We start from the raw sequence: 12,942 nt of genomic DNA on the forward strand, positions 1-12,942 counted from the left end.
ACTTGTTTTGTACATATAATGTTGCCGCTACTGTCTCCTTTGACCAAAAAAGAGCTTCTGGACATCAGACCTGCGATTTCGCACCTCAAAATGGACGAAGAGATCTTCTTCAATGAGTCAGACAGGAGGGATATAATAAATACCCCAGGCCCAGATCCCCATTATTCGCTGGAGAAGGAAACGCAGATTTTTGCAAAAAGATCTCAGGGTGCCTTGTGAGGATCAGGCGACGAGTGGCTAATCTGCCCATGCCTTCCGCCCTGCTAGCAAACGTTCAATCACTGGAAAATAAATGGGACGAACTGAAAGCATGTTTATCCTGCCAACAGGATTTTAAAGCTGTAATATCTTATGTTTCACCGAGTCGTGGCTCAACGACGACATTAAGAACATACAGGTGGCGGGTTATACACTCTCAACAGGACAAAACAGCAGCCTCTGGTAAGACACAGGGTGGGGGCCTATGCATTTATGTAAAAAACAGCTGGTGCACGATATCTAAGGAAGTCTGAGGTTTTGCTCGCCTGAGGTAGAGTATCTCATGATAAGCTGTACGACGCATGACCGGGGGCAAACTACCTGCCCTCCAGGACACCTACACCACCCGATGTCACAGGAAGGCCATAAAGATCATCAAGGACAACAACCACCCGAGCCACTGCCTGTTCACCCCGCTATCATCCAGAAGGCGAGGTCAGTACAGGTGCATCAAAGCTGGGACCGAGAGACTGAAAAACAGCTTCTATCTCAAGGCCATCAGACTGTTAAACAGCCACCACTAACATTGAGTGGCTGCTGCCAACACACTGACTCACCTCCAGCCACTTTAATAATGGTAATTGATGTAAAATATATCACAAGCCACTTTAAACAATGCTACTTAATATAATGTTTACATACCCTATATTATTCATCTCATATGTCTACGTATATACTGTACTCTATATCATCTACTGCATCTTTATGTAATACATGTATCACTAGCCACTTTAAACTATGCCACTTTGTTTACATACTCATCTCATATGTATATACTGTACTCGATACCATCTACTGCATCTTGCCTATGCCATTCTGTACCATCACTCATTCACATATCTTTATGTACATTATCTTTATCCCTTTATAAGGTAGTAGTTTTGGAATTGATAGTTAGATTACTCGTTGGTTATTACTGCATTGTCGGAACTAGAAGCACAAGCATTTCGCTACACTCGCATTAACATCTGCTAACCATGTGTATGTGACAAATAAAATTTGATTTGATTTGCTTTAGATCACACTATCTACCTAGAGAGTTTATCTGTATTTTTCGTAGCTGTCTACATACCACCACAGCCCGATGCTAGCACTAAAACCAAACTCAATGAGCTATATACCGCCATAAGCCAGCAGGAAACCGCTCATCCAGAGGTGGCGCTCCTAGTGGCCGGGGACTTTAATGCAGGGAAACTTAAATCAGTTTTACCTAATTTCTATTAGCATGTTACATTTTCAACCAGAGGGAAAACAATTCTAGACCACCTCTACTCCACACATAGAGACGTGTACAAAGCTCTCCCTCGTTCTCCATTTGGCAAATCTGACCATAATTCTATACTCCTGATTCCTGCTTACAAGCTAAAATTAAAGCAGGAGGCACCATTGATTCGGTCTATAAAAAAAGTGGTCAGATGAAGCAGATGCTAAACTACAGGACTGTTTTGCTATCACAGTCTGGAACATGTTCTGGGATTCTTCCGATGGCATTGAGGAGTACACCACATCAGTCACTGGCTTTATCAATAAGTGCATTGGGGACGTCGTCCCTACAGTGACTGTACGTACTGTAACAGGCTCAAGGTTGTGGGGTCTCCACGTCACCAAGTTCAATAACAAAACATGCTCCAGGAGCACAACTAGAATGCATATGGTCAGTTTATTAGGGATTTAGGTACATTGGGGAAGAATGGGGAAATTCCAATTACTTCACAGTCCACAAGCCATTCTCGTTGTCCATTCCGTTCTCCAGGGGTAATCCTAAAACTCGGGTCCTCAGCCAATCTGGTTCAGTACACAAGTACACAATCTGGTTCAGTACACAAGTAAACCGACAGTCCAGGTCACAACGGGTAATCTCACAGATATTGTTCCCTCTTCTCCCACTCTTCATAACGCACATTTTTCTCTCCTTTCTCTGCCCCTTTGTGCAGGCCGATTCCTCTTTTATCCCCAAGCACTCCCTGGCTTTATGAACCACAGCCTCGCCTCGTTAGGGAAGGAAGTCCATTTAAGGCACGGGAGTGGAGCCAGCGGGCTGCAAGATATTTCCCTCAATAACCACGCCCCTCACCTCTCCCTGCCATCTGACACAGTACATACCCCAACCAGAAGCAATGGATTAAAGGCAACATTCGCACTGAGCTAAAAGGTAGAGATCAAATCAAATCAAATTTTATTTGTCACATACACATGGTTAGCAGATGTTAATGCGAGTGTAGCGAAATGCTTGTGCTTCTAGTTCCGACAATGCAGTAATAACAAGTAATCTAACTAACAATTCCAAAACTACTGTCTTGTACACAGTGTAAGGGGATAAAGAATATGTACATAAGGATATATGAATGAGTGATGGTACAGAGCAGTATAGGCAAGATACAGTAGATGGTATCGGGTACAGTATGTACAAATGAGATGAGTATGTAAACAAAGTGGCATAGTATAGTATAAAGTGGCTAGTGATACATGTATTACATAAGGATACCGTCGATGATATAGAGTACAGTATATACGTATGCATATGAGATGAATAATGTAGGGTAAGTAACATTTATATAAGGTAGCATTGTTTAAAGTGGCTAGTGATATATTTACATCATTTCCCATCAATTCCCATTATTAAAGTGGCTGGAGTTGAGTCAGTGTCAGTGTGTTGGCAGCAGCCACTCAATGTTAGTGGTGGCTGTTTAACAGTCTGATGGCCTTGAGATAGAAGCTGTTTTTCAGTCTCTCGGTCCCAGCTTTGATGCACCTGTACTGACCTCGCCTTCTGGATGATAGCGGGGTGAACAGGCAGTGGCTCGGGTGGTTGATGTCCTTGATGATCTTTATGGCCTTCCTGTGACATCGGGTGGTGTAGGTGTCCTGGAGGGCAGGTAGTTTGCCCCCGGTGATGCGTTGTGCAGACCTCACTACCCTCTGGAGAGCCTTACGGTTGAGGGCGGTGCAGTTGCCATACCAGGCGGTGATACAGCCCGCCAGGATGCTCTCGATTGTGCATCTGTAGAAGTTTGTGAGTGCTTTTGGTGACAAGCCGAATTTCTTCAGCCTCCTGAGGTTGAAGAGGCGCTGCTGCGCCTTCTTCACGATGCTGTCTGTGTGAGTGGACCAATTCAGTTTGTCTGTGATGTGTATGCCGAGGAACTTAAAACTTGCTACCCTCTCCACTACTGTTCCATTGATGTGGATAGGGGGGTGTTCCCTCTGCTGTTTCCTGAAGTCCACAATCATCTCCTTAGTTTTGTTGACGTTGAGTGTGAGGTTGTTTTCCTGACACCACACTCCGAGGGCCCTCACCTCCTCCCTGTAGGCCGTCTCATCGTTGTTGGTAATCAAGCCTACCACTGTTGTGTCGTCCGCAAACTTGATGATTGAGTTGGAGGCGTGCGTGGCCACGCAGTCGTGGGTGAACAGGGAGTACAGGAGAGGGCTCAGAACGCAACCTTGTGGGGCCCCAGTGTTGAGGATCAGCGGGGAGGAGATGTTGTTGCCTACCCTCACCACCTGGGGGCGGCCCGTCAGGAAGTCCAGTACCCAGTTGCACAGGGCGGGGTCGAGACCCAGGGTCTCGAGCTTGATGACGAGCTTGGAGGGTACTATGGTGTTGAATGCCGAGCTGTAGTCGATGAACAGCATTCTCACATAGGTATTCCTCTTGTCCAGATGGGTTAGGGCAGTGTGCAGTGTGGTTGAGATTGCATCGTCTGTGGACCTATTTGGGCGGTAAGCAAATTGGAGTGGGTCTAGGGTGTCAGGTAGGGTGGAGGTGATATGGTCCTTGACTAGTCTCTCAAAGCACTTCATGATGACGGATGTGAGTGCTACGGGGCGGTAGTCATTTAGCTCAGTTACCTTAGCGGGATTAGAGCTGTCGCTTTCAAGGAGTGGGACTCTAACCCGGATGATTATAAGAAATCCCGCTATGCCCTCTGACGAACCATCAAACACCGGCTACGACGCTCGTCAGATGTGTCAGGGCCTGCAAACTATTGCAGACTACAAAGGGAAACACAGCCGAGAGCTGCCCAGTAACACAAGTCTTCCAGATGAGCTAAATAACTTCTATGCTCGCTTTGAGAGCATCAGCTGTTCCGGACGACTGTGTGATCACTCTCCACAGCCGATGTGAGTAAGACCTTCAAACAGGTCAACATTCACAAGGCCGCAGGACCAGACGGATTACCAGGACGTGAACTCTGAGCATGCACTGACCAACTGGCAAGTGTCATTTTCAACCTCTCCCTGTCTGAGTCTGTAATACCAACATGTTTCAAGCAGCATGTTTCAAGCATATATGTTCCACCATATTCCCTGTACCCAAGAACACTAACGTAACCTGCCTAAATGACTACCGACCCGTAGCACTCACGTATGTAGCCATGAAATGCTTTGAAAGGCTGGTCATGGCTCACATCAACACCTTTATCCCAGAAACACCCACTCGAATTTGCATACCGCACCAACAGATCCACAGATGATGCAATCTCTATTGCACTCCACACTGCCCTTTCACACCTGGACAAAAGGAACACCTATCTGAGAATGAAATTCATTGACTACAGGTCAGTGTTCAACACCATAGTGCCCACAAAGCTCATCACTAAGCTAAGGACCCTGGGACTAAACACCTCACTCTGCAACTGGATACTGGACTTCCTGACGGGCCGCACGCAGTTGGTAAGGGTAGGTAACAACACATCCGCCACACTGATCCTCAAAACGGGGGCCCCTCAGGGGTACGTGCTCAGTCCCCTCCTGTACTATGTTCACTCATGACTGCACGGCCAGGCACGACTCCAATACCATCATTAAGTTTGCTGTTGACACAACAGTGGTAGGCCTGATCACCGACAACAATGAGACTGCCTATAGGGAGGAGGTCAGAGACCTGACCATGTGGTGCAATGACAACAACCTCTCCCTCAACATGATCAAGACAAAGGAGATGATTGTGGCCTACAGTAAAAGGAGGACCGAGCACTCCCCCATTTTCATCGACAGACTGTAGCGTAGTCAAGTTCCTTGTCGTCCACATCACCAACAAACTAACATGGTCCAAGAACACCAAAACAGTTGTGAAGAGGGCACGACAAAACCTATTCCCCCTCAGGAGACTGAAAAGATTTGGCATGAGTCCTCAGATCCTCAAAAGGTTTTACAGCTGCACCCCCGAGAGCATCCTGACGGGTTGCATCATTGACTGATATGTTAACTGCTCGGCCTCTGACAGCAAGGCACTACAGAGTGTGGTGCGTACACCCAGTACATCACCGGGGCCAAGCTTCCTGCCATCCAAGACCTCTATGTAAGGCGGTGTTAGAGGAAGGCCCTAAAAATTGTCAAAGGCTCCAGCCAGCCTAGTCATAGACTGTTCTCTCTGCTACCGCATGGCAAGCGGTACCGGAGCACCAATTCTAGGTCCAAGAGGCTCCTAAATAGCTCCTACCCCAAGCCATAAGGCTCCTGAACAGCCAATGAAATGGCTACCCAGACTATTTGCATTGCCCCCCCCCCCTGTTCTATTGTGACAAAATAAACAAATAAAATTTGATTTAGATTTAGACAGGGGGGACCTGATCTAAGATCAACACTCTGTATACTAGGCTGTAGGCTCTTGGTCTACTGTAGCAACTCAATTGAGATGTGCAGCCTATCTTTAGTGTATTAAGTAATGGAAATGTGTTTGGAAATGTGTTTTCTGCCTTTCCAACCCCCCCCGGACACACACACACACACACACACACACACACGTTGAGATACACAGGGTCAGCAGCAGCAATTGCTGGGGGGTTAAGTGCCTTTCTTAAGGGAACAGCGGCAGGAGATGGTAATTGGGATCAGAGACCAGCAGTTTTCCATCTGCCAGTTCAGTTCCATTCTCATTTTTGTGTTGCCCGGCCCGGGACTTGACCTTCCTGCTGCCGGTCAGCCTCTCTAACCTCTAGGCCATTGCCGTCCTCCAAAGACGATCCCCTTCAAAGAGGAAAGACTTTCCTGTTTCCACCACAAACAGAAACACGAGGAAACACAGACGGTGCTCATCCAGGACGGAGAGCCCGGTCCTGTATATAAGAAAGTGACCTAAGTAGCCTATTTTTGATGCATGATAGACTACCAGGCCTTCTACGATAGTTAACAGACATCAGACCTCAATAGGCTGGGAGATGAGGCTAAGCTGGTGATTGATAGTCCTTTTCCATAATGCAGGGGAGCTGATACGCTATAAGCATAAGACTCTGTCACATCTATGGCTCTGTGCTCCTACCGAGCGGTCATGCCATGCTACATCACATTAGGAGTCAGACAAGTCACTAAGTTCCATACTAGCACCACTAAAATGCAAGCCCAATTCTAGGTTCATACTGGATATCAGAACACAGCCAGTGGGTTTTGACTAAAATATTGCCATTTTATAACCTACAGCATACTTAGGGCAGCCGAAGACCCTACTAGTCTGACTGGGTATTCAAGACATTGTCGGCATCTCAAATGACACCCTATGCCATATATAGCGCACTACTACTAGTACCCTACTGCTACTGGGCCCTGGTTAAAAGTAGTGCACTATAAAGGGTGCCATTTGGGCCTCAACCATCATCTCAGAACAGATTCTGTAGATGGAAAGTGATAGAGAAGCTCTAGTAGTCACTTGAGGGAAGGGGAAAAGGTGCCAAGGTGCAAAGTGTGCACTTGAAGTGGATTAGGTACCCTGAACATCAAAGTGGATAACTAAGTTGTGGTTGAGAACCAGCTATCATCACCCACCCGACTGCACTGTCTGTGAGTGAACGAAGGTGGTTAATTGGTGTCAGTCGGGGCCCACTCACAATTGATAGGACCTCCACGGACAGCGAAGAATCCATTAACAGTTCAATCTTGTCAAGATCAATAACTCTACTTGGAGGATGGAGGGGCAATTATTCTTCTTTGGAAGTCTGAGAGGGGAATTATTAAGAACTGTTTTATGAAAAAGGTCTCAGAAGAGCCTTTAAAAATGCCCTGCAGCATCTGCCCTGAGAAATTTGCCTTGTCTGCTGGACAATGATGAACAAAGGTGTCTTCGGACTCAGAGTCTGCTTGCTAAAATAACTTGTAAGTGCTCCTCAATCTTCTAGTGCATTAGCTAACTCTCTACCTTCCCGGGCCTGTTCTTTTTTTAATTGAGCCGATAACAACTTTATCACAGGTAATTTCACCTCTTAACAAGATCGGTTCGCTCTTTCCATGCTTTGGTGATTTAGAAGATTTCCCAATGGCCAATTTATCAACTGGACGCTTGAAACAAATTAATTTTTCCAACTACGCGATAAGGGGTAAAACGTTAATTACATAGTTACAATGTTCTTACTTCAAGTACGGAGAACTTAACTGTACTGAACAGTAGTATGCTAGTTTTTTAACTGCCCTGTGAAGAATATGATGGAGTGCTTTTTTCAAACATGGTGTCTGCTAAGTAGGCTACTAGAGTGAAAAATCTCTTGGCAGCTGCACATGTTTACTACGCAACTGAGTCCAAGGAGACGGCAGTATACTGGTGGGTGTGGTCTTTGGCTGATTGACAGCTGGTGAGAATGCAGCTGAGTGCAATGCGCTCACTCTCTCTAGCAACAGTGCACTGACTGCTGGCTGCTGACACTACACTTTCCACCATGTCACTGGATCATCAAACCACCTGGGTCCAAATAGTATTTGTTTTCTTATAAATACTTTGAGTGTTTGATCGAGCCTGCCTTGAGTGCCAGACGGGCGGGGTTTGGGACCTTGGGCACTATTCCATTGGTTCCAGTGCACCAGGAAAGCCCTATCAAGTGCAGCTGAAGTACTTGAACTACAACGAATACTATTTGAACCCGGGTTTGTAGGGCATCTCTTTTGGGTCTCCCATATAGTCACTACTTTGTGTAGACTAGGCTAAACAGCTAAACAAACAACATGTCAGCCTGAACTGAACAAAAGGCATTCTCTAGGTTATTGTGACTTTTAAATGCATCATCACCAAAAATGTCCAACTGTTTTCATAGGGCCTGAGTCAAGTGTAATGTTACTCATACTGAATATTACAGCAAATACTGAGTCAAGTCTCATACAACCTCATTTCTCCATCAAAGACAAATGTGATGCCTCCTTATTAAAGGACAAAACATTGTTGTCGCTATCAATGGAATCATTTGACCAATCCTCCATGAAAACAACTAAGGAATCAAAGTTGTCGGTGCAATAACATTTAACAGTGTGGTATACACACAGCAACATTACGCACTGTGGTCAAGAGTTACAACGTATGCAGCAGATGATGCACAGGTCAAAGTATTGATCCATAGAGATGCCCTACAAACCCGGGTTCAAATAGTATGTGTGTGTGTCTGTGTGTGTGTTATCCACAAGCCTTCAGCATTTTCACATAAGATGACCAGCCTTGAGTCATCCTATAGTGAGTGTTTTTCTTACCTTACCTTAGGGTACACAAGGAACACGTTTAGCAGCCGAAAGGGAATATGTGTGTTTCTATTCGAATATGTGTGTTTCTATACAGTCCCTCTCTGTATCCGTCTGTTTGGTTTGGTTTGGTGCCTAAATCACACAACCTTAGTTCAACCTGCATTTCTGTCCCAGGCTACAGGGCTTCCATGGCTACCATGAAGCCTTCCAGCTGTAGCTAACGACCACTAACAGGCTCCAAGGTGTCCTGCCAATATGGCCCCCACCAATATCGCCCTGGAGACCAGCAACACAATGCAATCCTATTGAACTGTTATTGGTTGTGTATCTAGGGCCTAGCTTATAACAGCTCCAGGACAACACAACGAGGAACTAGTAAGACTGCAGCCCTTTAACTCGACCCAAACACTATGACTGTGTCTCAAATGGTACCTTATTCCTTACATAGTCCACTACTTTTCAAAAAAGTAGTCCACTAAATAGGGAATAGGGTGCCATTTAGGTCGCACTTCATGAGATGCACTGAGAGGCCTATATGGAGAACCAGTGATGGGCATAGTCTGCATTTCTAATGACCTGTGATCTTTAGAGTAGTGGTGGACATGCACACACACACACACACACAAGCACACACACAAATGACAAAGCACTGTCACTGAAGAAAACACTTGTGAAGAAAACACAGAGGGAGCCATATATACTCCCTGTGAGTGTTCTCCCTGAATGCCTGGGCACCAATCAAAAGTTCAAGTTCTAAATGTGGCCACTCCGTGACCCCTGGAGCTCTCTGAGATGCCAGGCCCAGCTCCGGTTACAGGGACAGAATGTGTGTGTGTGTTTATGTTTGTGTGTGTGTGTGTCTGTGTGTGTGTTATCCACAAATCACACACCGAATCATAACCCAGCCATTACTGTATGGGACCATATTCAATAAACATGCACAGACACATAAGTCTACACACGCTACTACTTAACTATTGAGCAGTCAGCCATTCACTACTACTGGCTTATTGGTGGACAGACACTGCTTCTTGCCTGGAGGGATGAGGTTGTGCACCAACAAATCCAAGGACCTATTTTAGTATCGGGGTGTTTTTAGAACCATTACAAAACGTGTTTACCATCTAACTGTAGATAAAGAAAAGTACTACAGCACCACATCTGTATGGTATTTCCACCCTAAACGGAACTCTTGGAATATATAAAAAAGAGATGTTGTGCTTTCTTTGCCCCTTACTCTTTAGATGTATGTAATACTCGATAAATAATAGGTCGGTAAATACTGTAAATAGTACATAAATAATAGGTCGGTAAATACTGTAAATAGTACATAAATAATAGGTTGGTAAATACTGTAAATAGTACATAAATAATAGGTAGGTAAATACTGTAAATACTACATAAATAATAGGTAGGTAAATACTGTAAATAGTACATAAATAATAGGTCGGTAAATACTGTAAATAGTACATAAATAATAGGTTGGTAAATACTGTAATAGACAAATAATAAATAGCTAATAGTAGGACAATAAGGAAATAATCAGGCCAGGCATAGGTACGCAGGTGGCACTGTGCTTTGGCACTCACATGCTATGAATGCATTCATTGAACAGCTTCAACGCCATTTTATGTTAGGTGCTAAGGCAAAAACAAGACTTGCAATTTGCGGCTTACCTGAGTCACGAACTTCATTCCCTAACCGACTGTCAATAATTCAACAATAAATACAAACAAATATGAAAAATGTTGTTTAAAAAAAGGACAACTGTGCACTATACTACTACACCTCATTTTACAACTTCCTGATAGCCCACCTGAAAACAGTAAAGTAATGTTAACTAATTCAAAATGATTCCGCGAGAAATGTTGAATAGCACTACTGTTGTGGTATTAAAAATAGAGGATTAAATTGGGTCCCCCGCGGGACAGGTGAGCTAACGTAGGCTAATGCGATTAGCATGAGGTTGTAAGTAACAAGAACATTTCCCAGGACAAAGACATACAGTCTGATATTGGCAGAGAGCTTAACTTCTTGTTAATCTAGCTGCACTGTCCAATTTACAGTAGCTATTACAGTGAAAGAATACCATGCTATTGTTTGAGGAGAGTGCACAGTTATGAACTTGAAAAGTTATTAATAAAACAACTAGGCACATTTGGGCAGTCTTGATTCAAAATTTTGAACAGAAATGCAATGGTTCATTGGATCAGTCTAAACCTTTTCACATACACTGCTGCCATCTAGTGGCCAAAATCTAAATTACGCCTGGGCTGGATTAATACATTATGGCCTTTCTCTTGCATTTCAAATATGAAAAATACACAACAAAAAAATCATGTTTTTTCTTTGTATTATATTTTACCAGATCTAATGTGTTATATTCTCCTACATGCATTTCACATTGCCATAAATGTCAAAGTGTTTCCTTTCAAATGGTATCAAGAATATGCATATCCTTGCTTCAGGTCCAGAGCTCCAGGCAGTTAGATTTGTCATTTTATGCGAAATGTAAAAAAAGGGGCGGATCCTTAGGAGGTTGTGCCTGCCCCTATGTGATATATTCAGACAACGAGTAGCCTAATAGTATAGCCCAACTGAGACAAAGAATAACGGATGCCTTATCCGGATGATGGGGATGGAAATATAGGACGCGCACCGACATGGGGCTCCAGACTGAACGATTCAGATTGGAAAAGGAATGACTGGAATAAAGAGTAATTCCATAATTGTAGGTCCCAATCAACACAAAACCACTCGGGGCTATACGAACCGATGTTGTATTCAGGCGGAAGACCCATTCCCTAGAATAAAACACAGCCCATATCTGTAGCTGAGCTGCTATCAAGCTAACATGCTACACTAGCCAGCTCTCGAGACTCGCCCGAAAGAGGCTAGCGCTGACGGTGCGCTGACAGGCTCCAGCACTGCTTGCTGGATGGTATGGTACCCGACTAGATAATGGTTAGCTATCATGAATTATCCAGCAATGCCCGTAAAAATAACCATACATATCATAGAGGTTTTAAACGTTCTTTAAAATGAATGCGTTATAAATAGAATATTAATTCAAATAGAGAAATTGACTAGGATGCGTTAACCTCGCCTTGCTACAATGTAGCGTCTGACCCAGCGCCGAGACAGCGCAACAATGTTGCTAGCAAACACCGGCTGTCTTCAAAGCTTACCTTGTTTGATGACAGCTCTTGTATTTCAACAAAAGATGTATAATGTATTGTTTCACTGTGTATTCCTAATAGATACTGCCTTCTCGGTCTCGTTCCTTCGGCTAAATCGCCTAAATCCGTTCGCTTTCCTTCAGAATAGTGCTGAATCTGAATGGGTGCACGGCACGCGCGGCTGTCGGTATCTAGGAAATTCTACCGCCGCTCCCTGCCAAATAATGACCCCTCCCACCGCTGAAGCAACAGCCATAGAGAAGACAGGTGCTGATTGTGCGCTCTGTGCGCAGCTCCGTGGAATAGTGAGCGCCTTGCAATATAGTGAGCTGGTTGGTCCATTCAAAGGGCTGTCAAATCAGCGGTCTCGCTCTCATCCGCGCATGTGCAGTATCTCGGTTGAGAATGCATCCTGCTACTAGATTGACAGAGCATTTTTTATGCGTATCGTTGCCAAATTTTGACTCTGGACGCTGGAAGTGGGACAAGGGGATGATGCGCATGGCCAGCATGGACTGATAACGATTATGGTCATGCCTGTGTGTTTTTAAAATTGTATTTAGGAAAGCGTAAAGTAATCTGTGTACCACCGGTATGCGTGTTATGGAAACGGCTAGGGCAAGCTATAAACAAGAAGAAAGACTGGAATCGAGAACAAACACACAGGCCATGTTGTCTATATCTAACCAGGTATGGGTTAAATGTGTATGTGTTAAATATGGGTAATTCCATGGTAACAGTGACAGTGACAGTGACATTGAGACTCAGATTTTTGTCAAACAAAACCAATGATTGCAAAGTTAAACAAACCATACCATATGCACATGGACTAATTTGAACAATTCCCATGACAATGTTTACAAAAGCACATTTACTTGAAGAACGGTGCAGATGCAAAGTTTGGTAATGGCACAAACAGCACAAACCACCATTGTGTTACCAAATGTAGCATCTGCACTATTCTCCACTGTGGAATTGCCCATCCCTCCATATGCCTTTGGACAGTGATGTTCACATTTTCTATTTGGCTCTATACTCCAGCATCCTGAATATGAGATCAAATGTT

At 44.4% G+C, this 12,942-nt stretch overlaps 1 protein-coding gene across 1 annotated transcript in view; it reads right to left on the reverse strand.

Annotated features, from left to right (window-relative positions):
- ctnna2 (catenin (cadherin-associated protein), alpha 2) overlaps positions 1 to 12,207 on the reverse strand; it is a 665,994-nt gene extending 653,787 nt beyond the window's left edge. The window contains exon 1 of the mRNA XM_036933400.2: positions 11,886 to 12,207. The gene's annotated coding sequence lies outside the window, so the exon portion shown is untranslated. The remainder of the gene's footprint in view (positions 1 to 11,885) is intronic.
- Positions 12,208 to 12,942: the final 735 nt, after the last annotated feature.

This window comes from Oncorhynchus mykiss, chromosome 10, assembly GCF_057628025.1.
Source record: "Oncorhynchus mykiss isolate SJ-2025 chromosome 10, ASM5762802v1, whole genome shotgun sequence".
Lineage (NCBI taxonomy): Eukaryota > Metazoa > Chordata > Actinopteri > Salmoniformes > Salmonidae > Oncorhynchus > Oncorhynchus mykiss.